We start from the raw sequence: 27,440 nt of genomic DNA on the forward strand, positions 1-27,440 counted from the left end.
TCTGCGAGGCCTCCCCGTATTTATATTTCAGCCATCGTCCTCCATACCAGAGAGGCTTGAACTGCTTGGCTTGCTTGATTGCAGCACATGTTTCGCATTCATGGATAACCTGTGCAATAGCGTCCATGGACCGGTCCACCCCTCGATCACGAGCCCATCTATATGTTGCATCTCTTCCTTGGTGGCCTGAGGTGTCATGGGCCCACCGAGCTAGAAATAATTCACCCTTATGTTGCCAGTCCAGGTCCACTTGAGCCACTTCAATCTCAGCAGCCTGATCCACCTGCTGATTGTTTTGATGTTCTTCAGTGGCCCGACTCTTGGGTACGTGAACATCTACATGAACATCCAGCCCAGCACTGGCAGTCGGGGTGCCAAGAGGAGCTGTGCTTCAGTACCAAGCACTTCCGAAGTGGCTCGAACCCCTTCATAGGCTGCTAATATCTCTTTTTCTGTTGGAGTATAGCCAGCCTCAGATCCTCTGTATCCCCGACTCCAAAACCCTAGGGGTCGACCTCGAATCTCCCCTGGTGCTTTCTGCCAGAGGCTCCACGTAGGACCATTCTCCCCGGCTGCAGTGTAGAGCACATTTTTAATATCTTGTCCTGCCCGGACTGGCCCAAGGGCTACTGCATGGACTATCTCCTGTTTAATTTGTTCAAAGGCTTGTCGTTGCTCAGGGCCCCATTTGAAATCGTTCTTCTTGCGGGTCACTTGATAGAGAGGGCTTACGATGAGACTGTAATTTGGAATATGCATTCTCCAAAAACCCACAATGCCCAAGAAACCCTGTGTTTCCTTTTTGCTGGTTGGTGGGGACATGGCTGTTATTTTGTTGATCACATCCATTGGGATCTGACAATGCCCATCTTGCCATTTTATTCCTAAAAACTGGATCTCCTCTGCAGGTCCCTTGACCTTACTTTGTTTTATGGCAAAGCCGGCCTCCAGGAGGATTTGGACTATTTGCTTCCCTTTCTCAAAAAATTCTTCTGCTGTGTTGCCCCACACGATGATGTCATCAATGTATTGCAGGTGTTCCAGAGCCCCACCCTGTTCCAATGTAGTCTGGATCAGTCCATGGCAAATGGTGGGGCTGTGTTTCCACCCCTGGGGCAGTCGATTCCAGGTGTACTGGACTCCCCTCCAAGTGAAAGCAAACTGTGGCCTGCACTCTGCCGCCAAAGGGATTGAGAAAAACACATTAACGATGTCAATGGTGGCATACCACTTGGCTGCCTTTGACTCAAGTTCATATTGAAGTTCTAGGATGTCCGGCACGGCAACGCTCAGTGGCGGCGTGACTTCATTCAGGCCGCAATAGTCTACTGTTAGTCTCCACTCTCCATTAGACTTTCGCACTGGCCATATGGGACTGTTAAAAGGTGAGCGAGTCTTGCTGATCACTCCTTGGCTCTCCAGTTGGCAAATCAGCTTATGGATGGGAATCAGGGAGTCTCTGTTGGTGCGATATTGCCGCCGGTGCACTGTTGTGGTAGCGATTGGCACTTGTTGTTCTTTGACCCTCAGCAACCCCACAACAGAAGCATCCTTTGAGAGACCAGGCAGGGCAGAGAGCTGTTTAATTTCCTCCGTCTCCAAGGCAGCTATACCAAAAGCCCACCGGTACCCTTTTGGGTCCTTGAAATACCCTCTCCTGAGGTAATCTATGCCAAGGATGCACGGTGCCTCTGGGCCAGTCACAACGGGGTGCTTCTGCCACTCCTTCCCGGTTAAGCTCACTTCAGCCTCCAATACAGTCAGCTGTTGGGATCCCCCTGTCACTCCAGAAATACAGATGGGTTCTGCCCCTTCATAGCTTGATGGCATTAGGGTACACTGTGCACCGGTGTCTACTAAAGCCTTATACTCCTGTGGGTCTGATGTGCCAGGCCATCGAATCCACACAGTCCAGTACACCCGGTTGTCCCTTTCCTCCACCTGGCTGGAGGCAGCGCCCCTCTAGTCCTGGTCATAGCATTCGTTACTCACTTCTTGTAAATGCGAATCAAAAATCCCTTTATTGAGATCGGAAGCAAAATCAGCCCTTCTACCCTGTCTAGGGAACTGCTCACTGGAAACTGGAGCAGCAATTTTCCTGGAAGAACCACCTTTTGTAATTGTTTTTCCTTGCAGCTCACGTACCCGTGCCTCTAGGGTCGAGGTAGATTTTCCATCCCACTTCCTCATGTCCTCTCCATGGTCACGCAGAATAAACCACAGGGTGGCCCGTGGTGTGTATTCACTATATCTTCTCTCTTGAAGAGAGGGATGCTTACTCCTGATGGCTGAGATACTGATCCGTACAGGTGAGGAGGAGGACACGTCCTCTTTGAATCGCTGGAACTCCCGGGATAATTTCTCAGCTATCACATCAGGCAGTTTCTCCACAGCCGAGATGCAGGCCCGTAGGGAGGAAGAGAGACTTTCTTCATATTGTCGGAGTTGGCCAGCCAATTCTTCCACTGTTGGTGCCTCTTCATCTTTCCAGGTCATTACTGCCAAAGAGTTTGCATACGATGATGGTGCGCTCCGCACAAACTTCCACCACATGGGTCGTGTGCACTGGACTTCATCTGGATCTTTGGATAACTGCTCATTGTTTAAGTCGTTATGCATCACCTCTAGCACGGCTAATTCCCTCAGGTACTGGATACCTCTCTCCATGGTGGTCCACTTGCCTGGCTGACATAAAAAATCTTCCTTGAAGGGATACCTTTCCTTCACAGCTGCCAGAAGTCACCTCCAGAGGCTGAGGACTTTTACCCCTTTTCCAATCGCTTTGTCAATGCCCCCTTCCCTAGAAATGGATCCCAGCTGCTTGGCTTCCCTACCCTCTAATTCCAGGCTACTGGCCCCATTATCCCAGCATCGGAGCAGCCAAGTGATGATGTGCTCGCCTGGATGACGACTAAAATTTTTTCGCATATCTCGCAGCTCACTCGGGGACAGAGATCGGGTTGTTACCATCTCATTTGTGGGTTCTGCCTCTTCCTCCTCCTGTTCTTGTGACGGCCCTGGTTCACCATCAGCCCTTACTAAACGAGTTGATTTTCTTGTGTATTTTGTCTTCTGTATAGGGGCGACTGATACTGGTACAGATTGGTTCTCTGGTGTAGCCACAGCGCCTGTTACCGGGACTGGCATAGCCATGAAGCCTGTCATGGGGTCTGGTATAGCCGCAGTGCCTGTTACCGGGACTGGTATAGCTGCAGTGCCTGTTGCTGGGGCTGGCATAACCGCAGCGCCCGTCACAGGGGCTGGCGTATCGGCAGTGCTCGTCACTGGGGCTGGCATAACCGCAGCGCCCGTCACAGGGGCTGGCGTATCGGCAGTGCTCGTCGCTGGGGCTGGCATAACCACAGCGCCCATTGTTTTGTTGTCAGATCCAGAGACCTTCTCTTCCCCTTGAGGGTTCTGAATAGTGTTTAATATGGCTCGGTAGGCATGGGCCAGGCCCCAGCACATTGCAGTGATTTGTGCCTCCCTAGAATTGTCAGGATGACAGCATACTTTCTCTAAATGTTCTACTAATTTTTCAGGATTCTGCACTCGTTCAGGGGTGAAATTCCAAAACACTGGAGGGGCCCACCGTCCTAGGCATTTGCCCATACTCTCCCACACACCCTGCCACTCATAACTATCCAGCCTTGGGGCAGATCTCTGGATGATATTCTTAAAATGCTTATTAACCTTAGACAAAACTGAAACAATATTCCCAAGAGCTATCAATAGATATATCTTAACTACCCAAGGATGTTCAAGACACAAAAAAGTTGTTGTAATGAAGGAGGAAACGTCATCGAAGAAGGCAGCGAAGGTGCCATTCTGTATTTCCTCCATAAAAAACCTCTCAGAGGAAGAGGTATAATTGCTAATTGTCTCCATGAGGTGGTACCTGCAGTACAGTAATGGCTTCAGTACAGAACCCAAATACCAGATAGCGGTCAGTGTTTTAATAACAAATCTCCCAGGCAAAACACCACTAATCACGGCAGAGCACAGCAAACTGCAACACCCAGCACCAAACTTTAACATGTACTGCAAAAACAAGAGCATGGTGCAGATCAGGTAGACTAATACCAAGAGCAGATGAATCAATATTATGACCAGCAACTGTTAACAGATACAAATTCCTTAATACACTCTGATTAATCTGTTATTATCTCAAACCCTTCGAGCCCCACGTTGGGCGCCAAAAAGGACTGTTGTGGTTTAACCCCAGCCAGCAACTATGCACCACACAGCCGCTCCCTCACTCCCCCCACCCCGGTGGGGTAGGGGAGAAAATTGGAAGGGTGAAAGTCATAAAAACTCGTGGGTTGAGATAAGAACAGTTTAATAATCGAAGTAAAATGAAACAGAGTAGTAGTAATAATAATAATAATAATAATATAATACAATAATAATAATATAAAGCAAGTGATACATGACACAATTGCTCACCACCCACCGATGATGCCCAGCCCGTTCCCAAGCAGCGATCGCCTTCCCCCCCGGCCAGCTCTCCTCAGTTTATATACTGAGCATGACGTCACACGGGATGGAATGGCCCTTTGGCCAGTCTGGGTCAGCTGTCCTGGCTGTGACCCCTCCCAGCTTCTTGTGCACCGGGCAGAGCATGGGAAGCTGAAAAGTCCTTGACTGGTGCGAGCACTACTTAGCAACAACTAAAACACCAGTGTGTTATCAACATTATTCTCATACTAAATCCAAAACACAGCACTCTACCAGCTACTAAGAAGAAAACTAACTCTATCCCAGCTGAAACCAGGACAGTGCTATGTTTTGGGCTTGTGACCAAACCAGTGTTGATAAAACACTGATGTTTTAGCTCTTGCTGAACAGTAGCTGCACCGTGCCAAGGCTTTTGCTGTTTCTGCTGCTGCCCCACCAGTGAGTAGGCTGGGGGTGGGTAAGAAGCTGGGAGGGGAAACCGCCAAGACAGCTGACCCCAACTCACCAAAGGGATGTCCCACACCATATGACATCACGCTCAGCAATAAAAGCTGGGGGAAGAAGGAGGAAGACGTTTGGAGTTTTGGCATTTCTCTTCCCAGGTAATTGTTGCTCATGATGAAGCCCTGCTTTCCTGGAAATAGCTAAACACCTGCCTGCCGCTGGGAAGCAGTGAATGTATTCCTGATTTTGCTTTGCTGGTGGACACTGCTTTTCCTTTACCTATTCAAGTCTCCCCATCGTGACCCATGAGTGTTTCTCACTTTGCCATGCAGTAACACTATCGTGCTCTAAAATGTCGTCTTCTTCTTGAGGACGATAGAATTAATTACTTCAATTTTATTCTTGTCATTCATTTGGACTTGACAAGACAGCTAAAATTTAAGAGTGGTTAGATTCTGGCATGAAATTTTTAGAGCAGTTGCTTTATCTCTCATTGCTGACTCTCTATTAACATTTCATAGTAATACCTTTCAGGCAATGTTGCCCCTAATTCATTTCTGTTGTCTGTCTTTCGTCCTTATTTACAGTGTGTGTGTGTGTGTGTGAGGAGTTAATGTTTTATCAAAAAATGTCAACGTTTTGGCCACAGCAGCTCAGCTGTGGCACCAGGGTGTAGCGCAGACTTCTCACAGGGAAACGTGAGCAGTGACCCTGACCAGAAGACCACGGTACAGCCAGCTGGGCTGCACTGCACGTACAGCCTGGCCTTCACGCCTGTGCTGTGCTGCACAGATCCCTTGGCCGCAGGACAACCTCAGCAGCTCGTTGTCCCAAGGGGCCTGCAGGCAGCTCCCACTCAGTACCAGCCCTTCTGCCTCCTGCGTGGCCTTGTCTGTACCTAACAGTGCAGCAAGGAGTTCTCATGAGAACATCCTTTCTCTTTGACTGTAGAGATGAGGAAAAGAGGTGGTTTCTTGTAAGCGAAGATAAGAGCCTCTTGAATGACCAAACCAGGAGACTGTCTTCTATGGGTGGGGTCTCAATGGCATGCTGTGTGGGGGTCAGAGGCCTGTTCAATGCCTCTTGAATCAAACCCCCACTTGCGGGTCCCACCATCTAAAGGCACCTGAGAATATCTGCATGATTCTCTCCTTACAGGGTTAGTGCTAATGAGCAGCATTTTACAAGATCCCTCACAGCGTCCGAGTGCCTTTCTTACTGGAATTAGAATGGACCAGTGCCTCCTGGTGAAAAACACCCTCTCAGCACCCTTGAGTGCAGCCCCTCTGGTCCCATAGACTGGTAAGGGTGTAGTTTGCTCAAGTAACCCCTGCCTTGATCCTCATCCACTGCTGGTTGCTCTCCTCCAGAGTTCTGCCTCAGAGCACAAAGGCCTGGGAGACCTTGCTGGTGGCAACTGAGGCAAAGATTGCGTAGAGTATCTCAGCCTACCTACACCTACTCTTACTACATTTAGCTGTGTTCCCACAGCCCCTGGTTGGGAGGGCAGAGCCGAGATCCTCCTCAGGTACAATGAGATGGGGTGAGGGTTTGGAGATCTGCACTGGGAAACTGCATTCCTCTGCTCCCAGCACTGGCCTCTTGCTTTTGGGGGAACACCCAAGTGCGATAGTCCTCCAGGTGGAAGAGCTGCCAGCACAGGGCAGCTGAGAGCAGGGCTGAGGGACAGAGCGGCTGTCCTCACTCTGCACTAAGGGACAGTCCCTGTGCCCAGTCTCAGCACCCACAAGGTTTCCCTTGCAGTGCAGCAGAAATGCCAGGCATTGCTGCATTCAAACCACTCCTCAGCTGTGCTGGGGCAACTAGAACAGAAGGCACAATACAAAATTTGCTTTTGCTCTGCTCTGCAGTCAGGTGAATTGGGTGTGACAATGCTGAAAAGCTCTTTGACATCACGAGTGGATTTAATCTGAGATCACCCCGAGTTCCTATTTACCTGTTGCTGTAGGGCAGGACTGAGTCCTGCAGAGCTCCCAGCAGAGCCTTCTGCTCCCTGGGGCACCCTCAGCCAGCACCAACCAGAGCTCAGCAAAGCTCTTCCTGAAAAGTGAAAGGCTCTTTGGGGGGATCCTATAAGAAACTGAATAGCTTTTTCTCAAAGAAAGCAGTCTGCCCTAACGTTTCACTTCTTTTACCTCCTTGAACAGATCTCCATGCCCAGAGGGACACAATGTCCAACGGCAGCTCCATCACCCAGTTTCTCCTCCTGGCATTCACAGGCACACGGGAGCTGCAGCTCTTGCACTTCTGGCTCTTCCTGGCCATCTACCTGGCTGCCCTCCTGAGCAACGGCCTCATCATCACTGCCATTGCCTGCGACCACTGCCTCCACACCCCCATGTACTTCTTCCTCCTCAACCTCTCTGTTCTTGACCTGGGCTGCATCTCCACCACTGTCCCCAAAGCCATGGCCAATTCCCTCTGGGACACCAGGGCCATCTCCTTCTTGGGATGTGCTGCCCAGCTCTTTCTGTTTGTATTTTTTATTTCAGCAGAGTTCTGCCTCCTCACCATCATGGCCTATGACCGCTACGTTGCCATCTGCAAACCCCTGCACTACGGGACCCTCCTGGGCAGCAGAGCTTGTGTCCACATGGCAGCAGCTGCCTGGGGCACTGGCTTTGTCAATGCTCTCCTGCACACAGCCAATACATTTTCACTGCTGCTCTGCAATGGAAATGCTGTGGACCAGTTCTTCTGTGAAATCCCCCACATCCTCAAGCTCTCCTGCTCACACTCCTACCTCAGGGAGGTTGGGCTTATTATGTTTAGTCTCTTTGTGAACTGTGGGTGTTTCGTTATCATTGTGCTGTCCTATGTGCAGATCTTCAGGGCCGTGGTGAGGATCCCCTCACAGCAGGGATGACACAAAGCCTTTTCCATGTGCATCCCTCACATGGCTGTCATCTCCCTGTTTTTGATCACTGCCATGTTTGCCTACCTGAAGCCCCCCTCCATCTCCTCCCCGTCCCTGGACCTGGTGATGGCAGTGCTGTACTCGGTGGTGCCTCCAGCAGTGAACCCCCTCATCTACAGCATGAGGAAGAAGGAAATAAAAAATGTCCTATGGAAACGGGCCCAATAAATAATGTTTCCCTGACAATAACCTGCCTCCCCTCCTCTGCATGTTTCCCAGAGTTTATCTTAGGCTACAATTCTGCTTTTTTCTCCTGTGATAATTCTACTTAGAGATAATTGTCTGGGTTCATACTCCTTCTATGGAGGTTTGATCCTGTTGTGCCTGACCCTTGCACAACACTGTGTCACATGTGGCCTGTCAGATAGCAGCTCTTTGATTAAAGGAGATCTCTTGGGTGCAGTGCCAAGAAAATGTCCAAGGAATTCGTTTCTGTTCTCCTTGTGTTCTCAGTGGTTTTGAGGCTAAGCTCATGATAATGTTGAGTTCCATTGCATCAAAAGTTCTGGTTTTAAAGGCTCTCTTCTTGGTGTCCAGTGGCAGTGGAGATTGTCCATCAGCTCACCATTATCTCCTCAGGTTGCTTCATGTATGACAGGAGTGATGGCATGTACCAGACTCTCTGGAAATGAATTTGGAGGGGTGAGGAGAGGATGGGGACTTCCCACGTGCCCTGGGGTTGGAATGAATGGACACTCAGAAGGTGAAACACCCTCAAATGTGAAGTTCCCCAAAAGTAAAGCAGTAAATCGAGGTATCCACGAAAAAGGACTCTGTAGTGCCATGGGAGTCAGTGGGGACTCAGCAGGCACAGGGAAGGGAGAGTGGAGAGCTGCAGGAGCTGCCTGAGGACCCCCAGGGCCAGGACGCTGGTGCTGTCCTGGGAAGTGGGGCTGGTGGCAGCAGAGGAGGGGGCAAATTCAGTTGGGGCTTGGGGATCAGCTACAAGATGAATTCAGGAGAGCCAGAGAGAGCCTAGCTTCTGTTTCCTCATGGCCTTGTGGCCAGCACCAGCCGTGGGGCTGATGGGGAGCCTGAACCCCGCTGCCTGCCCCCCAGCAGCTGCTGTGGCCTTCAGAGGGGCTGGGGCTGTGGGGTGAGTGCCCAGAGCTCTGCAGCAGCCTGCGCTGGGCAGTGCCATGGAGCCAGCCCAGGCTGGGCTGCTCTGCTGGGCTGGGCTGGGCTGGGGAGAGGGCAGGGGAGGTGGGGAGAGGTGGGGAGGGTCTGGGCTGGGCTGGAAAGAGCCCGGGAGAGAAAAACACCGGCGCAGAGCTAAGGTGTGTGAGTGTGCAGGGTAGGGGCAGCCAGCACTCCCAGTGCAGAGCCAGGTGTCATGGTGAAGGAAGCAAGACATCAAAGGTGCAGAAGAGAGGGGCCTGGTCTGTGCCATGTTTCCAGGACACCCTGGGGAAGCTGCTGCAGGAATTTGTCCCAGACCAGTCCCACCCACCGGCCATTTCCATCTCTGGCCATACACCCCAGCCCTGAGGAAGGACCTTTGCTGCATGGTCACCCCCATCCTCCTCTGGGGCTTAGTGATACCCAACTCCACTGCCATTATTAATCAAAATGAAAGTCATTTCCTCCTGACTCTCATTACACACCAAGTCCCACAGCTCTTGCCACAGCTGGTCTCTCAGCCAAGCCTCTTCTCAGACAGCTCCAGCCCAATCAGGTGCTTGCCTCAACCAATTTTGAAAATCTGCATTGACTGAGATCTCCCCAGCTGGCCTGGGTCTTTGCTCCAGTGTTTAGCTCTGAGGGATTTCTGATAAACCCAGCTCTCTCAGCCTCTCCTTCTCCATTATGTGATCCAGGCCCCAGCCATCCTTCCGGCCTCTGCAGGACTTGCTTCAGTCTGTCAGGATCTTCCTTGTGCTGCTGAGCCCCAGGCTGGACACAGCAGTCCTGCTGTGCTGGTCCTGTAGTGCGTTAGCCTTGGCCAGCAGCCAGACACCCACCTAGCTGCTCACTCACAGCCCCAGCTCAAAAGGACAAAGGGAGAAGATAAGGTGGACTAGCTCATGCATCAAGATAAAGACAGGGAGATCACTTACTCATTACTGTCATGGGCAAAGAAGAGTTGACTTGGGGAAGATCAATTGAATTTATTGCCAATTAAAAGAGATTCAGATAGAGAGAAAGCATAGGAAAAATATTCAAGACCATTTCCCCACCCCATTCCTTCTTCCCAGGCTCAAATTACTCCATTGCTCCCAATTCTTCTACCCACCCCAACCCCAAGAGGAGCTGGGGGGATGGTGAATGGGGCTTATGGTCAGCACAGAACATCTCTGCCACTCCTTCCTCCTCACACTTCTCCCCTGCTCCAGCGTGGGCCCTCTCCACAGGATCCCACTGTGTTTGCCATCAAGGCTATGTGCTGTTCCTTTCTCTCCATCTTACTTTTCTCCTTCACACTCACAGAATGACAGAGATGTTGAGATTGAAAGGCACCTCTGGAGTTCATCAAGTGCAACTCCCCAGCTGAGACACGGTCAGCTAGAGCAGGTTGCTCAGGTCCTTGTCTAGAAGGGTCTGGAATACCTCCATGGATGGAGGCTCCTCAGCCTCTCTGGGCAACCTGTTCCAGTGTTTGACCACCCTCACAGTGAAAAAGTGTTTTCTTGGGTTCAGAGGGAATGTCATGGGTTTTTATCTGTGTCCATCAGCCCTTGTCTTGACAGTGGTTAATACCGAGAAGAGTTTGGCTCCCTTGTCTTCATTCCTTCCCATCAGATATTTATGCACATTCATAATACCCCCCAAGCAATTCTTTTCTCCTGGAAAATTAGTGAAAAAAATATGCTTTTTCTCATTTTTCTCCAGAGCACTCAGTACAGGATAGACATGGACCTGTTGGAGCTGGTCTAGGGAGGGCCACGAAAATGATCAGAGGGATGGAACACCTCTGCTGTGAGGGAAGGCTGAGAGAGTTGGGGTTGTTCAGCCTGGAGAAGAGAAGCCTCTGGGAAGGCCTTCCTGCTGCCTTTCGGTAATTAAAGGGGGCTTAGAAGCAAGATGGGGACAGACTTTTTAGTAGGGCCTGTAGTGACAGGACAAGGGGCAATGGTTTCAAACTAAAGGAGGAGAGACTGAGACTAGATATAAGGAAGAACTTTTTTACAATGAGGGTGGTGAAACACTGGCACAGGTTGCCCAGAGAGGTGGGAGATGCCCCATCCCTGGAACCATTCAAGGTCAGGTTGGACGGGGCTCTGAGCAACCTGATCTAATTGAAGATGGCCCTGCTCGCTGCAGGGAGGGTTGGACTAGATGACCTTTAACGATCCCTTCCAACCCAAACCATTCTATGATTCTTTCTATGATTCTATGGTAAGTAAGTACCGTGCTGGGATATCTTAGGTGACTGAGGAGCATTAGCTTTGAAAGCAGCTGGATGTGTTGCTTGGGGATTCACAGCTTTGGCAAATCCCCAGAAAACCACCGCTTTGTGTTAGAAGCAAAAGGCAGGGAGGACAAAAAGACATTTGTAAAGCCTAGGTACACAGCGAGGTGGGGAAGCTGGGGGGTGGCCAAAGTCTGCAGGAGAACTGCTGCAGGCATGGGACAGCATGGAAGAGCCCATGGTGGGGATGACTGAGGGCCTTGGTGGGGCTGGGACTTGCCCAACACAACCAAGGTCTCTCTCCTCTCAGCTATCAATATTGTCACTGCCACCAAGAGCCACGAGGGGACACCATTTCCTTACAGCCCCATGGCCTCGATGCTTCCTCATCCCCCCCTAGAGTCCAGGCATTCCTAGGGTTGTCCTGCACTCGTCATCGCACACCCCCACATCACACTGCTCCATCAAGAGCCCTGAGCAACGCATGAGGAAAAGGATCTCCCTTCCCAGGTGCCAGGGATCAGAGCTTGCTCATCCTTCTGGATGAAACCCATCAAGGGCTGACGTGGCAGCAGAGCCACCTGCACATTGCCTTTGTCACCTGGAACCAGTGCTGACCTCTTGCCAGTTTAAGGCAGCCCCCAGGGAGGGGTACCTCCACCCGTGCTTCCCTTCATGGCTTCACCTGTGATGGCCCTCAGGGGGCCCACTGACACCCTCAGAGTCCTGGAGATTTGAATCACATTTTAAAGGCTTCTTCAGCGACTTGTTCAATCTCCTTTCGGTAGCTGCAGTTCGGGAACTTGGCACCAGAGGGCTCATGGAAATGCAGATACCCTAACATGCCATGGCCCTCTGCAGTTTTCTTTAATGCCTCCCTTCTTGGGTGGTTCATTAGGGAGAGTTCAGGAGTATAGTCTAAATGAGAAGATGTCAAGGACAAATAACATTTTTAAAAGATTTATGCATTTCATTATTTTTCTGCTTACAGAATAAATGATATAGACAGTCTCCAAGTCATATTGATCCCGAGGGTCTCATGATGAAGTATGAACATGCAGGAAAAGCAAGACCCTTTCTGTCAGACACTCTAGAGACACTCTTCATCCCGCCCACCCCACCCCACCCTGCCATTTCTCTCGCCGGTCACCTGAAACTCACATCACTCATGTTAAAATGGAAGCTTTTCCCACTCAGGCTGGAGCTGAATGTCTCAGCCTCCATTTCCTTCTGCTTTCCTTGGAGAAGTGGCTGCACAGACACACAGCATTTCTCCATTTCTCTTAGTTAACAAGAACAAAAGCAAAAACAAAAAACAAAAAAAAAAGAAAATGAAAAAAATAGTTCAGTAAAGAATAAAAGGCATTCCTCAGCTGTCCATCAAGTCCAAGTTGCCTCCACTAAATCCCACTTGTACTTTTGAGGGGAAAATCTTCAGTGAGATTAGTAGGAAAGGGCAGAGAGAAAGGCAATGAAGAGTTGGCTACAGAGACAGTCAGGAGACAGGAGCAGCAAGCTTTCAACTGCCTGAAGCTCCAAGCAGCACCTGGGTACTTGGGAGGGGTCTGAGGGAATGGAGAGTAATGGGAGGAGGAAAACCAGAGGGACACTCAAAAAGGCATCTGTGCAGACAGTCTGATGGAGAAGATGACTTGAGAAAGGGTCAGTTGAATCAGGACATGTGGGAATACCTAGAAGATTAGTGAGATTCTGTACACTCCATACTGGACAGAGCAGTGGTCAAGCAAGTGCCGGGAAGATCAAGGTTTCTTCTCCCGAGAGCAGTACACATCCTGGAGAGTTTCATGATGGCAGCACAGGAAAACATTCTCTCTCTATGAAAAGTATTCAAACATTTCAGCTGATGAAAATCTTCCCATACTACATAAATGTTGAGAAAATGTCCTCATCTTTGCAGGCCAAGCTCAGTTCCTGACTCTTCATGGTTTGCAAGGACCTGATCCAGGTGAGCATCATCTCTGTTGGTCCAGCTGGTGGCTTTGCAAAGAAATTGCTCCAACACCCTCCAGAAACCTATTGGGCTGTTTTCACAGTGCTGTGTTCCCCTTCCAATGAATGTCAGGGTCATTAAAGTCCCCTCAAAGAGCCCCATGTCACTGATCTGGAGGCTTCCTTGAGTTGCTTAAGTAAGAGCTTGTCCACCTCCTCCCCTTGATCACCAGTTCCTTATCTCCCATCACGATGTCTCCCTAACTGGCCTCTCCTCCGATCCTCACCCACAAGGACTCACCCAACCTGTTGACTTTCCCAGCAAGGAGCTCCATACATCCAAGCAACTCCTTCACACAGAAAGTATTCCTCTTCTGGTGCTCCCAGCCTGTGCCTCGTGAAGAGCCTTTATCCATCCATTGCAGCACACCAGCTGTGGGAGGTGTCCCACTGTGCCTCAGAAGTCACAGCTTGTGACAGACCTCGGGGCTCCAGCTCCTCCTGGCTGTTCCCAGTCAGAGGAGAGTGTTGCACATCTGGGCTGCAGCCCCTGAGTTGTGGCTCCAGGCCAGCCTCACCCTTGTCATGCTGAACAGGGACACCAAGCACCCAAGAGCCCATGTACGCAAAAGTTTTGCTGCATGGCAGAGACATGCTGGAGCGGATGGCAGACGGCATTGTAAGAAAGACTTGAGGTGCCCCAAAAGAGAGCAATGCCTGCTGTCCCCAAGGTCCGAGAGCAACAGGGCTGGGCTGGGCAGCCCTGGCAGGAGAGGCCATTGCTGCCTGTGGTGTCCCTGCAGCCCCGGAGGGCCTTTGGTGGAGAGAGGCACTGATCTCCTGGAAGGACAAGGTGCTGCTGAAAGCGTCCTTGGGTGTGGACATCCTGTGATCTACGCCCACTCAAAATTCACTGGGCTCTTTGAAGACTGTATCGTCAAGAGGGTGAGTAAAGGATGGGGCAGAGGAGAACTAGAAGAAGCTGAGAACATAGGCCCACAAGTGGAGAGCCCAGTGCAATGTGTTTCTTATTCGTGCAGTGCCTTGCATCTGCTGGATAGCGATGGGACAGGGCTGGCCTCACTGCCGGGGTGGCAATCAGTCACTTGCACACAAGCACCGAAGGAATCTGAGATGGTGCCTGGGATGTCTGTCACGCACCCGCTCGGAGGGGACATGGCTTTCCTGCAGGTCCTGTGCTGTCCCTGCCAGCCACACGCAGTTTTGTTGGAGAGCCTTGGCGTCTCACAGAGCCCTACAGGCCTGTATTTGGCCATTCAATGAGCAGCTGCCCTGAATTAGGTTAGGCTCCATGGGGATGTGGGAGACAACTCTTGTTACAGGGAATGGACAGCTAGTCAATACAGCTAAAGGAGAGGAGAAAGAGAAAGACTTCCCTCTCCCTCTGGCACAGACCTCCATTTGGTCAGCTGGACACCTCTCTAGGCAGCCCTGAACAGCGTGAGTAGGGACGGGTGGTGATGTCCTAAATGTGGGCATCTGCTGTCATTTCACCTGGCATCCTCACCAGGCTGCAGGATGGTGCCCCCAGATGTTTCCCAATCTCTCAGTACTGCTCCTTTATCGTGGACTACACATGGCACCTCAGATGTCACCAGGTGTTTGTGTGTGAACTCCTGGTCTCCATCTGCATCAGTGACCATGGGACCACAGAAAAGGAGTGCAGGTGCCGATTTTTAGCAGACAGCATGACTGAAGCAAGAGGAATCCCACCTCCTGTGGGTTTGTGGCAGGCATGGGAGGGAGCTGAGGTCCCTTCCAGCCGCAGGACTACAACTCCAGGAGGAGATGCCTCCATTGCCTCAGCTGATTGCCTTCTCTCAGCATGGGTAAAGGAGATGCCTCCCTGCCAGTGCCCAGGTGTCCTGTCTCATGATGGGCCAAGGAAGGGGGATTCTCAGACCTAACTGTGACTCTGAGAGGAGACAGGGCACTGCTGCAAAGAAACGTCTCTGCGGAGGTGAGACAGGCAGCATCAGTGATTCCATCAGTCTCTTCCCAAGCAGGTTCCTGGAGAGCCCCAGGGACACCTGGAGGGAGCGCCGAGTGGGGTGGGGGGCAGAGCAAGTGATGTCTTGGGCAGGTCCTCTCCTCCTGGGCTAAGACGGGCTCCTGGGATGGAGGGAGCTCATGGGAAGCAGGCAGCAGTGCAGAGAGACAGCTCTGCCAAGGAGCAACTCCTCTGCCAAGCGCAGCAGGGCTCTGGGAAAAGGAGTAGGGCAGAGAGAGATTAAAGGCAGCCTGGAGTGGGAGGAGAGAGGAGAGCTGCAAGGGAAGAAATCTTTCCAGCCCTTGTCACGGTAAGTCTCTTGGGGCAGGGCAATGCAGCTGCCGTTCCTGGAAGGGTCTCCTAAAGCGTTCATAGCCTCCAGCCTACAGGATCTGTCAGGAGGCCTCCCAGCCCAGGGGCTCCTGTTAGACAAGGGGGAAGGGATGAAGGCAGGGTGTGCAGCCAGAGCTGCCCAGGGCATTTCAGGGGAACTTTTCCAGAGGAAGACCAAGGCAGGGGATCCCTTGAAGGTAAAGAGCTTTCCTGAGTCTATGCTTTCAGTTTCCTGCTATTTCTGGAAAAAGGGGAAAGGCGCTACTGCCTTTGAAGAGGGAGACTGAGAGTCCTGAGGGGCTACACTGAGAGATCAGTAGGTCTGGTGGGAGGCAAGTCAACTGCTTCCATCCCCTCCTCTACCTCCAGAGAGCACCAGCATCACCTTTGTTGTCCTCAGCAGCGTTTGTCTGACCTGCTCCTCACTGCCTGCAAACGGGGAGTACCTCTAGAGAGTGCCTGGAACGGGGAGGTTTCTTCAGGTGAGAGCTGAGCAGACAGGAGTTGGTGATGGGGTCTGTGATCCCTGACAGGGAAAACTTGGAGGGAGAAAACAGTTCCCACCAGGGACAGCTCCAGGCTGCAGAAACATGGGCAGAGTGTTGTAGGAAACTCCAACCAGCTGTGTGGTCCAGGGCAGGAGTTGCCTCCTCTGCAGCCAGAGCTCTGGTACAGCAGAGGGGCATCTCCCCTGACACGGGGCCGCTTCCCTCTGCAGGGCAAAGGGGCTGGGAGCGACTGCCCTGGGCTTTTGCTAACCGGGAGGTGCTGTGCTCTGCTGGGTGAGGAGAAGGCTTTCCTGAGTGCCCGGCTGCCTCTCCTCTCCTTGCTTCCCTTAGGAGGAGAGTCACAGGGTTTTCCTTTATTTCTCCACGTGCTTGTGCTGCTCTTCTTCCTGCTCTTGGGCTCCCTGGCAGCAACAGTGGTGGTGTGGGGCAAGGGGTGGGGGTGCTGAGTGCCTGCTCTGGCCCTGACCTGGAGGGCGCTGCCCTGGAGGTGTTTCCATGGGACCAAGGTGCCCAAGCCCTCTCTTCATTTTCCAGGCTTGAGACACTGCTTCCCTTAGCAGACAGCACCTTCAGACACCTGATCAGGCTGGGCAGGGAGTCCTGCGGGGCTGTGAGCATCACTCCAGAAGGGCACAGCTCTCCTGTAGGACCTTGGTGATGTCTGAGAGCACTCGATCTGCCCATGCCAGTCAGCATCCTTGTCCTGTGCTCTCCATCATACTCTGCAGAGCTGTGCTGGAAAGGAGAGGTGTTTTCAAATCTGCACCTTGAACAGGACCCCTCTGCTCCCAGGACAGTCCAGGTTTTTTTATTGGAGCAACCTGTGGGTGCAGTCCTCCTCCAGCTGGGAGAGGTGCAAGCACAGAGCAGCTGGGCACCAGGCTGATGGACAGAGCAGCCCTCCTGGATGGGAGCACTGACAAAGGTTTACACAGAGAGCAACGAGGCAACGGGGGAATTTCTCCCTTTCCAAGAGTATTTCCCAAGCGGGATTAGGGTGTCTGAATACTACAACACAGTGTAACGAGACACATTTGCTGCACCTCATCTCCCACCTGCCTCTGTGGAAGAAAGCGTCCTGCGGAGCTTTCACTCTGCGCTGTAGTGCAGTACAGGGAACTCCTCCCCAGGAAGCCTCCCTCCAAACACACTGGGCTGTTGCTGCCTCCATGGGTCATTGCTGTAAAGCGGGGCTGACCCTCCAGGAGCCCCTGGGGAGAGGGCACGGCACTGCACAGCACACTCAGCCATCCTCCCCATCCCTGGACTTGGTAACGGCAGTGCTGTACTCAGTGGTGCCTCCAGCAGTGAACCCCCTCATCTACAGCATGAGGAACCAGGAGCTCAAGGATGCAGTGTGGAAAATGATAACTGGATGTTTTTCTGGAGCAATCAACTGCCCATTGTCTTCTTCATAGCTGTTATAATGTAACTCATTACAGGCCCAGCCTGTCTTCTGTCTTTTGTGTTGCTGGTGGTGTTTACTTGGGATAAAGTTGTTGTCCCCTTTCTAACTCATTGTCTGCTTTTCTTTTCTGACTGAGTGGTTGTTTGAATGAGGAGCCATGCTCTCTGTGTGTTTAAAGAAAACAAAGGGCCCTTCAGTGACTATTTTTTTACCTGAGATCCTTCCTGAAAGGCCTTTTTGGAGCTGCAGGGATGGTTCCTTTATGCATGGGTGGAGGGGAAAAGAGTCCCGGCATGGCAGCACTGCCAAGGAGCACCAGCGCTTGGTCTTTCAGGGTTGTTCTCTTTCTACTTCCACACTCTCTTCCTGATCCCTTGCCTTGGTGTCAGCCCTGAGTGCTCTGGCAGCTTGGTCACAGTCGTGCTGTGTGGTTGTCCTGTGACCACAGGCAGGGACAGGCAATGGGCACTTCTGTGACAGAGCTGGCCTCCATAACAGCATTTCCATAAAGAAGGGTGATTTCCTCAGACAGTGCCTGAAGGCTTAGGTCTGCTTCCAATTTTTTCTCAAGACCATGCCCAGGAATATGGCCTGTACACGGAAACACCAGTATACAGCTAAACAATGTGAGTGTGCAGGGTTGGGGCCCGCAGCAGCGTCCTCGCACAGCTGGACCCCTGCGTGAGACCTGAAGGACCAGCAGAGCTGGGTCTGGTCTGTGCCTGTGTTCGCTGTGCACCCTGGGGAAGCTGCGCCAGGGCAATCATCCTGCACTAGCCCCTCACAACCACCATTGCCAGCACTGGCTTCTCACCCCAGCCTGAACAGGTTCTTTGTCCCTCCGTGGAAGGTCACCGAATGAGTAGGTCAGCAGTCCATGTTTGCATTGTAGAGAGGAGATGTAAGCATGCACATCACAAACATGAGCTGAGATGAACCTGAGTGAGCACAAATGCCATCAGCTATTCCTTGGCATTCCATGAAGGCCTGTGGGACAGACAGTGCCTCGAGGTCACTTCCCGTTGGGAGCAACATCCCACGGGAAACCACCTGAATGCAGCACTGGGATGTAATTCCTTGAGCCGAGGTCCCTGTGTCCATTCCTCATGACAAGGGGCATCTCAGGTGAGTGCAGAGCAGGGTGATACACCACAGGGCTGAGGTGCCTCCCAGTCTCTGGCAGTGGCAGCAGGAGGCCAGAGAGTCCCTATGACTCCTTCAGTGCCCTGCCTCCATGTGTAAGAGGGAAAGACTGTGTCTCTGAACACCCCTGGGTGCATAAGGAGTCCACAAGGCCAGCTTAGATGTGGACACCTGACAGAACCCTGCCCTTTCTGTGTGTGACTCCAGGAACAAACCCCCCTGGCCCAGCAAGATTCATCTCAGCTGCCTGGGACAGGCTCATTGCAAGGGCTCCTGTCTGCTAAGTCACCCTTGCCCGCGATTCTGGATTGTGCTCTCAAAAGTGCCAGAGCCATCAGAGAGGTTCTGGGGTCCCTGGAAAAGGCAGAGGTCAATCCCATTTTGAGGAAGGACAGGAATGGGAACTGGGAGAATTACAGGCTGGTCAGCCTGCCTCTGTCCCTGGGAAGGGGATGGGCCAAATACTGCTGCAGCCATTTCCAGGCACTTGAAGGACAAGAAAGGGATTGCTGAACCACAACGGGCCAGGGAAAGAAAGGCATGTTGTGTACATGGAATTTTGCAAGGCCTTGGTCTCCCGTGGTGTCCTTATAGCCAGATTAGTGCTACCTGGGCTGAAGAAGTGGACGTTGGGCAGGAATCTGGCTGGATGATCAAGCCCAAATGTCACCAGTGGTACAAAGTCCTCTGGGCAGCCAGCTGCTGATGGCATCCCTCAGTGACCAGCACTTGGGCCAACACTCTTGAACGTCTTTATTATCGCCCTGTATGATGTGATGGAGTGCACTTTCAGCTCCTTTCTGGATGATGCAAAGCTGGACGGAGGCCTTGAACAACCTCATCTAGTTCACCCTGCCTTGAGCAGGAGAGTGAGGCAAGATGATGTTCAGGGCTCTCTTCAGACACGATTTATTCTATGGCTCAGTGAATCTTTCCCTTGGAGAGGTTTTTGAAGAGAGAATAGGTGGAGGTCTGTGATGATCGCCCTGGGGCAGCTTGCTCGCGGTGTGCAGGGACTATGGCACAGAGCAGGTCCTGCTCTGCTGGCCCTTCAGGTCTCTGCCAGGCCTGGCTGTGTGAGGACACTGCTGCGTGCCCCCACCCTCCACACTCACACAGCTGAGCTGTACGCTGGTGTTTTTGTTTCCTGGGAACTTTCCAGCCCAGCCCCTCCCCAGCTCTCCCCACCTCCTCTGCCCTCTCCCCAGCCCATCCCAGTAGAGCAGCCCAGTCTGGGCTGGCCCCATGGCAATGCCAGCCACAGGGTACTGCAGAGCTCTGGGCACTCACCCCACAGCCCCAGCCCCTCTGAAGGGCACAGCATCTTTTACAGGGCAGAGAGGTGTCTCAGCCTCCCCAGTAGCTCCAGGCTTGGAGGCTGGACATGACAGCAGGAAACAGAGGGCTGTGACAGTGTCCCTCCTGCCGTCATGCTCAGGAGATCCCCACCACCAGCAGCCTGCTTCCCACCTGTGCCAGTCCTGCTCCCCAGGACAGTGCGAGGGTCCTGGCCCTGGGGCTCCCCTAGTAGCTCCTACTGCCCCAGCAGCACAGCAGCCTGCCCCAACTGGTCACGCAGGAACGGGGTGCTCTTTTTATTTCTCCCCTCCACAGCCATGGTGCCCTGCTCTTCTCCCTGGACACCCCTTCTCCCCGGACACCCCTTCTCCCCAGAGAGCCTTTCCCCAGGGGAGTGTGTCCATGCTGGCCTGGCCGGCCGTTCCTGCACTCCTGGCCACGCTCTCCACAGGGCCCTGAGCTGGCAGTGCTGCTCTGCAGAGCGAGGGGACTGTGGTGCCCTGGGGCCATGGGGTGGCCCTGCACTGGCCATGCTGGTCAGGGTGAGAAGCAGACCCAGCCAGGCAGGGATCACTGCTGCTCAGCCCCTTTCCCTCTTCCACTTCCCAACTGGCCTAGGACCAAGGAAGGTGCTCAGTAGGACCCTGACACATTTCCATATGCCTCTGCGTTTGGCTGCTGCACTAAACCTGACATGGGGTGTTTCAGCTAGGGTGTCATGGATCACTCTCCAGTGTCATGTCCCTTGGCCTTCTGCTTGCTAACAGCCCATCCTGGGATTGCAGAGAAAGAGCGCCCTTGGATGCAGCCCATGTGCTCAGTAGACTCCGAAGCGGTGAGCTTGCTTAAGGAGCCCCTGACTTGATCCTCATCCACTGCTGGTTGTTCTCCTCCTCCTTGAGTCCTGCCTGAGGGCACAAAGACCTGGGAGAGCTTGCTGGTGAAGGCAGAGGAAAAGAAGACATCATGTACTTCAGACCGAGCTGCATCTACTCTTGCTAAATTCAGCAGTGGCCCACTTCACCTTTCTGTGGTTTTGTCATGGTTAAGGAAGATGTAGCAGCTTACCTTGTTGCCCTCTGACATCGCTTGCAAGCTTGACCTTTTGGGGAGCTTTGATTCTCCTGACACAATCCTTATTTCTCCAGACAACATTTCTAAACTCCTCCTTTGGAGCCTCTCCCTGCTTCCACCTCCTAGTGGCACTGGAGCTCAGCCATGAGGTTCCTGTTCAGCTCAGTGGGTTTCCTGAGGTGAAGGGTTGTTTCCCTGCATATGAGGACAGACCCTTCCTGTGCCCGGAGGAAGATGTCCTTAACGGCCTCTCAGCTTTCGTAGATTATTCCCTTTCAGAGCTTCCTCTCCATGGGATCTCCTGCTACCAGAGCCCTGAGCAGGACAATGTCTGCTTCTCTCAGAGAGAGATCCCAAACCTGAGCTCTGATGGTCTCCTGCCTTACATCCTTTGGGACCTGGGACGCAACATTTTCATGGTCACCACAACCAATGCTGACACTTCAACATCCCTGACCGGCCCTTACTCACCCTCTTGGCCAGCTTGGCAGCTGGGAAAAGAAGTTGACCCCAAGACTCTCCAGGACCCCATGGGACTGTTTGCACCCAAGCACTTTGCCCATCCAGTGAGTGCAACTGTCGCTGATCTGGGGACTTCCGCAGGCTGCCTACAGAAGACTTTGTCCACTTCCTCACCCTGACTGAGCGGGTCTAACTCCCACCTTCATGTCACTTTCACTGGTTTCTCCTCTGTTCCTCACCCACAAACACTCACACAGCCTGTCTTCTGCCCCACCATACATTCGACCTGCCCCATCCTTCATAGAGGGCATGTCCCGGTCTCATTCTCCCACCTTCCCCAACCACCTCCAGTGTCTCCTAAAGAGCCTGTATCTAGCCATCACAGTACCCAATGCTGTGCAACCTCTCCCACCACGTCACCGCCGTGGTTCCCTCAGAAGCTCTGTGATGGAATAAGGGGCTCCAGATGCTCCTGCCTGTGTCCCAGGCTGAGGGCATTGGTGCACACTCCGGTTGCAGCAGCTCAGCAAAGGCTTCTCATGGAGAAAACTGGAACCAAGCACCCAGGACCCCGCATATCCAAAGGCTTTGCTTCAGAGCAAAGATGTGCTGGGAAGGATGGCAGGTGGCAATGTAATGATGAAATGAGGTGCTCATGAAGACAACAAGCCCTGCAGTCCCCAAGGCAGAGAAACACAGGCCTGGGCCATGATGGCCTTGCAAGAGAGCAGTTTGCTGCCTGAGCTGGCTCGGCAGCACCTTGTGCCAATCTCCAGGAACAAAAGGTACCCCTGAGAAAGTCCCTAGGTGAGGTAAGCCTGCACTCCAGCCAGTCTGTGGTCATCGGTGGCATGGGGTTTTTTCAATATCATCAGGTAGGCAGGTAGAGGAGAGGGGAGAAGAGAACTGTCAGGGGTTGAGAGTACAGGGACATGAGTGGAGACCCTGGTGTGATGCGCCTTCCAATCTTGCAGCAGATGTGGGTGTAGATGAGATGGACCTTGCCTCCTTGCCGGGGTGTTGGCATTCAGGTGCTGGCACAAAGGCACTGGACTCCTTTGGGAGGCCCTGCTGTGTCTGCCCAGACCCCCCTCCAGTGGGACATGGCTTTCCTGGAGGTCCTGTGCCATGTTTGCCAGCCACAGGCAGTTTCACTGGGCACCTCAGCCTCCCCTGGCATGGCACTAGAGGCCTTTCTGATGCCGTTTAAAACAAAGCCTTGAAACAAGGTAGGTGCCTTCACTGCAGGGATATGCACGTGCCTGAATTTTGCAGTGAGCTGAGCTCTAGGGACTGCAGAGGATGGTGCTGCGAGGCAGATCTGACCCTCCTTCTCGTGCACTCCTCCGCTTGGTCAGCTGATAGTCCAGCAGCTGCCATGGAAATGTGGGTCTGACAGACGTTCAGATGCCCTAAACATTGGGTGTAATGTGAGGTGGCCAAGGCACCCTCCCCACCAGCCCCACAGCTGATGCTCAGGCAGGTGTGGGTGTCCCAGGTATGCTCCATCAGAGCCTGCAGACACATCCACAAGTCTTGGACCACCCCTGGCACCTCAAATGCCACCAGGAGTTTGTGTGAGAGCAGCTAACTGCCACCCCCCATCCCCACGCATCCCAGCAGGTGCTCAGGGCAGGGGCTGGTCTGCAGGCACCTATTTTGTGCACCCTGAGCTGAAGCAAGAGGAATCCCAGGTGCTGTGGGTCTGTGGGGTGCATGGGGGAGAGCCGAACCCCACTGCAGTCTCTGGTGAGGAGAAACCTTATGGGCACAGCTGAATCCCTGCCCTGCGCTGGGGGGGAAATGATCTGTTCCTGTCACTGCCGAGGTGTCCTGCCTGGCAATGTGATGGGGAGAGGAGTAAAGGGACGGGAACATTTCCACCTCTCGTAGACCACCACGCCATGTTTGGGAAAATGCCACTTCTAAAATGCATCTCTCCAGCATTCAGAGAGGGACAGGCAGTGATGACATCAGTCTGTGTCAACCCTCGCTCCCCAGGAGAGACCCTGCTGTCTCTCAGGCGCTGTCAGCCCTTAGAGCCCCAGGGACACCTGGAGGGAGCCCAGAGGGGCAGAGAAAGTGGTGCCTTGGGCTGGGCCTCTGCTGCTGAGCTGGGCTGGGCTCCTGGGATGCAGGGAGCTGATGGCAAGTGGGCAGCACTGCAGAGAGACAGCTCTGCCCAGGAGCAGCTCCTCTGCAAAACGCAGCAGGGCTGAGGGCACTGCCTGCAGGCACCAAGGGGAGAGGAGCAAGGCAGAGAGAGGTTGAAGGCAGCCTGGAGTGGGAATGCTTTGAGCTGAGAGCTCATTGTGGTAGAAATCTTCACATCCCTTGACAAGGTAAGTCCCTAGAAGCAGGGCAGTGAAGCTGCAGTTGCTGGAGGGATCTCCAAAAGCTGCTACATCCCACAGTCTGTGGGATCTTTAAGTGTTATTCTCACAGCTTCTCAAGGGTAGAGGAGGAAGACATGTTGTAGAGCAGGTTTTCCCTGCTGCACCATCAGGGGAACAGGGCATGATGGCTGCCTTCCTCCGGGGATGACTGCAAGGATGTTAAGCCGGGTGCACAGCCAGGGATGCCCAAGGCTGTCCTTCAGAGCAGGGTCCCTGTGCCCCAGCGGTCTGTATGCGAGGGTCAGTGCTCGGCCTGCCCGGGGAGCTCCCAACAACGCTGTGGGGAGAATCTGTGGGTGGAAGAAGGGACCTGTGGTAGAGCAGGGTCCTTCTGCTGTTGAGAGGGTGCTGCATGGGTCAGGGCTGCTCACAGCTCCAGTTCAGCCGCAGAATATTTCCTAAGGGATGTTTCAAGGAGAAGGTCCTGGCAGGGATTGCCATAAAGATAATGAAGATTTCCTCACTTTGTGTTTTCAGTTTCCTGTTTGGAGTGGTGGTGTAGTGGAAAAGGGATAAATGGAAAAGGAGCTGTCAACTTTGAAGAAGCCACTGAGACTGCTGAGCGAGTGATCACTAAGTCTGATAGGAGCCTCCTAAAGTGCCCTCAGCCACTGCTCTGCCTATGGACAGCACCAGCATCACCTCTGCTGGACCCCTCAGGGTTCTTCTGACCTGCCCTTTTCCACCTGCAAACAGGAACATGTGCCCAGCCAGTGCCCTGCAAACAGGCAGGTTTCTGTGGGGCCAAGGTGAGCGCACAGAGGTTGGGATGGGGTCTGTGACCACTTGCAGGGAAAAGCCATGGGACAGGGAAACACCTCACAGCAGGAAAATCTCCGGGCAGCAGGGAGATGATCTGGGAATGAGACAAAACTAAAACCAGAAGTGCTGTGGAAGGAAGAACACAGAAACCTCCGTATGATCCCCCCAATGCAGACCCCTTCCTCTGAGCAAGCCCCCTTGCCTCCTCTCCCACCCACCAAAGCCTCTGCCCTCAGGGCTGGGGGCTCCAAGGCGTGAACCACCTCCTCTGCAGCCAGAGCTCCAGCAGAGCCGCGGTGCAGCTCTGCAGCCACGGGCCCAGTTCCCTCTGCAGAGCGCAGGGGCTGAGAGCAGCTGCCCGGCAATGGTGGTGTCTGGGAGGTGGCGTGCACAGCTGGGGAAGGGGAACGCTGTCTGAGTGCCCCAATGCCTCTGCCCTGGCCTCTCTCAGCCACACCCTCACTGTATATTTGCTTGTTTCTCCACTGGTCTGTGTTATTGCTGTGGTTATTCCATTCTTGCTGCCAGGCTCTCTGGGGATGGGAGTTTCAGCTACAGTCACACACTGATCTTGTGGGTGCTTTCATGCAGTTCTGTCCATGGGAACAGATATCCCAGCTTTGATGCTATGGACATTGAAGCCTGTGGGGCTGGGGAACGAGCTGAATCTCCCTTACTCAAATGCCATCGTTAGCAAATTTGGCTATCTCCTTGAAGATTCCTTCCAAGTTGTGAGCGTCCCAGCAAGATGCAAACCTGCCCTTAACAACTTTCTGTTATCTGAAATCCCCATGGAGAAGTGCACACATGCTATGACAGGGAAAATGGTGATGGGGTTGTGAAATGAGCCATGTGTGTCCTGGGCTAAATGTTGAGCGTTGAGACCTTGAGAAAGGGTGAAACATTTAGTGGTCAAAGACGGATCCCTCTGCTCAGAGCAGTGATTGGTGGCTTTTCAGGGTTATATGACAATTTGATCACCCTCCACCTCAGAAAGCTGCAAGCCCAGAGAAACTGGGAACTTCATGGAGGGACAAACCATCATCCCTCACTTCACTAAGCCACAGGCACTCCGCTTGCCTCGCAGAACTCCCTCTGTTCTCCCTGAGTGCAGCAGAAATGCTGAGGCTTTCTGACATCCAAGAACACTCCCCAGGGTGGGAGGGGAGGAGGAGATGTAAAAAACCCCAACCTCTCAACCTGCCTTCTGCCACCTCAGTTCCTTATCACTGGGAGTGCAGATGCTGACAGGACCTTCTGTGTTAGGAGCAGTTTCATGAGACAAGGTCGAACACCAGGACTGACCCCTTCTCCCACCGTTCCCATGATCTCACTGCTGCAGAGCAGGGCTGACTCCTCAGCAGGCAGTGGGCAGAGGCCCTGCTCCTCTTAGATGGCTCAGCCAGCACAAGCCAGAGTTGCAGCCACAGAGGTGAAGGAAGGTCTCCTGGAAAAAGAATTGGGTGGGTGGGGGATGAGGCAGACTGTATCAGAGTGAGAATTTAAAAGAAAGCTTTGATTTTTCTCAGAGAAGTTTCCCTTAACTCTTCATTGACTCTTCCTCTAAGAACAGGACCCCACACCCAGAGGGAGCAACCATCCAACAGCAGCACCATCACCCAGTTCCTTCTCTGGTCATTCGCAGAAACACAGGACCTGCAGCTCTTGCACTTCTGGCTCTTCCTGGGCATCTACCTGGCTGCCCTCCTGGGCAACGGCCTCATCATTACAGTTGTAGCCTGTGACCACCATCTCCACACCCCCATGTACTTCTTCCTCCTCAACCTCTCCTTTCTTGACCTGGGCTCCATCTCCACCACTCTCCCCAAATCCGTGGCCAATTCCCTCTGGGACACCAGGGTCATCTCCTACGCAGGATGTGCTTCACAAATCTTTGTCTTTGTCTTTTTGATGTCAGCAGAATTTTATCTCCTCACCGTCATGGCCTATGACCGCTACATGGCCATCTGCAAACCCCTGCACTATGGGACCCTCCTGGGCAGCAGATCTTGTGTCCACATGGCAGCAGCTGCCTGGGGCAGTGCTTTTTTCAATTCTCTCCTGCACACTGTCAGTACATTTTCCGTACCCATATGCAAGGGCAATGCTGTGGACCAGTTCTTCTGTGAAATCCCCCACATCCTCAAGCTCTCCTGCTCACACTCCTACCTCAGAGAAGCCGGGCTTCTTGTGGTTAGTCTCCTAGTAGCATTTGGTTGTTTTGTTTTCATTGTGCTGTCCTATGTGCAGATCTTCAGGGCTGTGCTGAGGATCCCCTCTGAGCAGGGACGCCACAAAGCCTTTTCCACGTGCCTCCCTCACCTGGCCGTGGTCTCCCTCTTTCTCAGTACTGTCATATTTACCTACCTGAAGCCCCCCTCCATCTCCTCCCCATCCCTGGACCTGGTGGTGTCAGTTCTGTACTCAGTGGTGCCTCCAGCTGTGAACCCCCTCATCTACAGCATGAGGAACCAGGAGCTCAAGGAGGCACTGAAGAAGCTCATTCAATCCGTAGTCTTTCAGCAGCAATAAGCTGCCCATGTCTCTTCACAAGTGATTTCCAATGTATCTGGGGAACCTCCTGTGCTTTGGGCATTTAATCTGTGATACCTGTGTTTCTCCAGGAGTGTCTGCATGCAGTCCGCTTTTCCAGAGGCCTGAACCCAGTCTGGCTGACACAAAGGTCTTTGCACATGTGTCTGGCCCGATGGCACAGCTGGCCTCCCGTGTCACATCTCCGTCATAAAAGAGGATTTCCTCAGTGCTGGTGTCTGGAGGTTGGGCTCTTCTTCCAAAGCTGAGGTCAGGAACAGCCTGAAGAAGTTGCCCCCCACAAGGCCATGCTGCTGTGTTGGTGGTCTCCATGGGCTGAGGGGAGGAGGGCATGGGGCGATGTGTTAGGGA

General features: G+C 53.0%; 1 pseudogene across 1 annotated transcript; it reads left to right on the forward strand.

Annotated features, from left to right (window-relative positions):
- The first annotated feature begins 7,093 nt into the window (after positions 1-7,093).
- LOC309604010 (olfactory receptor 14A16-like) lies at positions 7,094-27,068 on the forward strand (annotated as a pseudogene). Its single transcript has 2 exons — positions 7,094-7,972; positions 27,012-27,068. The product of its transcript is annotated as an olfactory receptor 14A16-like (transcript).
- Positions 27,069-27,440: the final 372 nt, after the last annotated feature.

This window comes from Platalea leucorodia (assembly GCF_965183815.1).
Source record: "Platalea leucorodia genome assembly, contig: HAP1_HAP1_SCAFFOLD_300, whole genome shotgun sequence".
Classification (NCBI taxonomy): domain Eukaryota; kingdom Metazoa; phylum Chordata; class Aves; order Pelecaniformes; family Threskiornithidae; genus Platalea; species Platalea leucorodia.